Here is a 3,592-nt window from a genome sequence, read left to right as displayed (position 1 = left end):
TTCATGGTCAGAATCTCTGAATGACCCCATACACATAACACTGATTAATGTTCAGAGCACCCACAATTGTGACAGAAATATGGACAATGAAGATGTGTTAGTAAAATTCTGAGGGGAAAAAGACTCCCTTGAGAACTGGGCCACAAGACATCCATTGGCTTCGTTCTGTTCCTGATCTGAGAATTTGAGTGAGGCTGGATTCAGAAGTCATGGACTGATGTGACTGGCAAAGGAAATCTGAGGATATGCTATACTCGGGCTGTGCCATGGTGATTGCACCCTGCTCTTATCCGGTCTCCTGTGAGAAAGCACAGTGAGCAGAACAGAAAGATATAAAAACATGAGGTTTGCACAGGAGTGTGAGAGAGTTTGAAGTGGCAGACAGGAGGGTGAGGAGGAAACAGCTGTGATGCTCAGGAGATTAACCCATTAAAGAGAAACCCCTATCCCGGCTGGACAGTAGGGCAGGTGCCTTGAAGGCAAGAGCCCAGCCACTGATGGCTCCACTTGAAACAATAGGAATACATTTGAAGGAGGAGTATGGACTAAGAATGCAGCTAACAAGGTTCCCCGCTGCAAAGTGGTCATCCAGGGAATTGTTTTCCTGGGACGCAGAGGTCATTAGAGTTGGCAGAACCTGTCAACAACATCACGTAGTCCTGTTTTGTGAGCATGAAAGATGTGAGATTGATGGAGGACTTGGAGGCTTGCACCAGGCTACCAGAAAGTCACTGAAGCCTGGTAATGTGCTTCAGGAAGGCCTTGACAGGCTGGTGCATACCGCTGAGAATTTGAATACTTAGTTGATATGGCAACCCCAGTATATTGGGAGAGGCCAGGAAAATGAGATGTCTCCTGTGGAACGATTCAAAGAAAGATACTGTTTGCTGCAGGAAGCCGCTGCAGGAACAAGGCTGCCAAAGGCTGCTGGGGCAGAGATGCTTCTATCAGGAGCCCCAGATGCTGGATACGCAGCAGCTGTGTTTTGTTGTTGTTGTTGTTCATTTCAGTCTTGCATTTTTACTTTTTCTTTTCTTATTCTTCCTTTCTATGCCTACATTATTCCATCTTAGACTGAGATGTTTATTCCATCCTGTATATATTAGAAGTATATTGGTATATGGATTTTTTGTTTGTTGTACGTTTCTTATAGGACGTCACAATTAAGGACTTCCCCTCACATCTCATGAGAAACTGTGGAGTTAAGACTTTTGAGTAAGTGTTAGCATTATTTTAAATGATGGCAGGTTTAGAAACTGGATACACACATTTTGCATTCAGATCAAAATTAGAGCTTGTAGGACAGAAGTAGGATGTTTGTAATTCCCATTGTGTCCCTGCAGGTAGATGGGAGCTGGAGACAGGAGAATCTCTAGATCAGTGCTTCCGCTGTGACCCTTTCATAGAATTCTTTATGTTGTCATGACCCTCAATCATAAAATTATTTTCATTGCTACTTCATAACTGTAATTGCTAGTGTTATGAATCATGTTAATATCTGTGTTTTCCAATGGTATTAGGCATCAGAATTAGGCATCACCTTTCCCTACAAAAAGGACATTTGATCCCCCAAAGGGATTGAGAACTCACAGGTTTAGAACCACTGCTCTAGATGCTCAAGAGCCAGCAAAAACCAAGAGAGCCTGTCTCAAATCCACGGAAAAGTAGGGACCAATCCAGATTGTCCTCTGACCTCCATGCTCACACATTCGTACCTGCATGCACAAGCAAACAAGCTCAGACAGACACAGAAACTACCAGTAAGTTAAATACTTTAAATCCCATCAGGACTCCCTATAGAAGTCGATCCACATTAGAAGATTTTCTATGGAACAAAAACAACAACAACAAAAATGGAGCTGGAGCATTGACTCAGAGCTTAAAAACATGTACTACTCTTGCAAAGGACATTAATTTGGTTCCTGGCACGCATATCAGGTGGCTCACAACTGTCTGTAACTCCACCCTCTGGGGTATCTGATGCCTTTGGCCTCTTTGGGCGCACACCTTCATGGAGGGGGGGGAGACAGAGACAGAGTGGGGGATTTTTTTTGTTTAAATGAAGAACATAACTGATTCAGGAATGAAGCCAAATGTCTCTCTCCTTGAGTCTATGCAGTAGTGCATGACTTCTTGCACTGTGGAGTTTATGTCATAAAGGAGTACAATTTCTTTTGTATCCCTTTTGAATATGCACTCTTGGCCCCAGCATACATGTTAAAGGGAGCCCAAGCAGCCCTGTGGAGAGTCCCTATCTGAAAGGACACCAGATCTTCAGTCACTTGTCAATCATAAGAGTCAGCCATCTTGAAAATGGCTCCTTCCCCCTGAGATGAGCTACCTTAGAAATGAAATACAAAAAGCCAGTCCTGCTGAGCCCTGCCCAAATTATACATTCCTTCATGAATAAGCAAGTTCTGACACTTAACAAATAGGGGAGGCTCACAATACTCCTTAGGACATGATTAGAATGGACACATGGTCAGCAAAAAGCATGTGTTTGACACCTTCTTTATGGCAGAATGATGACATGAGCACCAGCTATGATGCTTGGTACAGTCAAGGAACCCATTGCTGTAAACACCCCTCACGAATTCTCTGACCCTTAGCAGGCTGTAAGGAAAGCAGTGAGCACCTGGCTTGGGATCAGACAGACCAAGGTCAAGGCTGGGCTCTGCCACTCACCAACTATGTGTGACTTGAGCAAGTGATTTACCCTCTAAGATCAAATCCCTCCTTGGTAATCAGGATACAAGAATATAACTAAAGGAGTCGGGGGAGACAGCCAGCATTATGTCTGGTGAGTTCAAACTCACCAGCAGACACTGATACAAGGATTCCAGGTCAAAGACTAGGTTTCAACTGCCAGGCATCTCTTTGGGAGGAGATCCCAGGAAACACCAGAAACACTCCATGGGAAGTGGGATGGGAAAGGGAGACAGAAGTTAAAGGCAGCTTGAAGGGAGTTTGCACTGTGGACAGCCAGTGCTCAGCTCTGGACAGAGGGCAAGGAACACGAACCTCAGAGTCATTTCTGCCAGAGTGAAAACCTGGGACTGCTTGGGGACCCGGGCAGAGAGCCAAGACACTGACCATGAGCACAGCTGGTGTGGACAATTTCACCACTCAGTGATTCTAACACAAACACACTCACACACATGAATGTACACAGACACCAGTACAGTGTATAAACACATTTAGCACATAATGAAGCACACATGTGTCACGACCGCCTTGACCAGCAAGGAAGACACAACACCGAGCTCTTCTTTCAGCAGTTTACTCAGGAACCTTGAACAATCTTCTGACCCCGGGGAAAGCCCGCCCACGACCTAAATAGTCCCTGGGTGGCCAACCCCAGCCTGCCACGTGGGTACTGCGGATAGGTCCAGGTTCACAGGAAGCAAGCCAGATCCTAGGACCAAGCCAAATATGGAGTTGTTTACTCCCGAGAGCACTCACCATCGGGAAGGTGGGGGCAGAAGCCAGCGCCATCTTATGGGTGTGGCTGTGCACAGCTCTCTACACACATGTGCATGTATATGCTTGCTCATACATACACTTACACACAGTCAAACACACCCACAGTCTC

Source organism: Onychomys torridus, chromosome 21, assembly GCF_903995425.1.
Source record: "Onychomys torridus chromosome 21, mOncTor1.1, whole genome shotgun sequence".
Taxonomy (NCBI): domain Eukaryota; kingdom Metazoa; phylum Chordata; class Mammalia; order Rodentia; family Cricetidae; genus Onychomys; species Onychomys torridus.
This window is presented reverse-complemented; position numbering follows the sequence as displayed.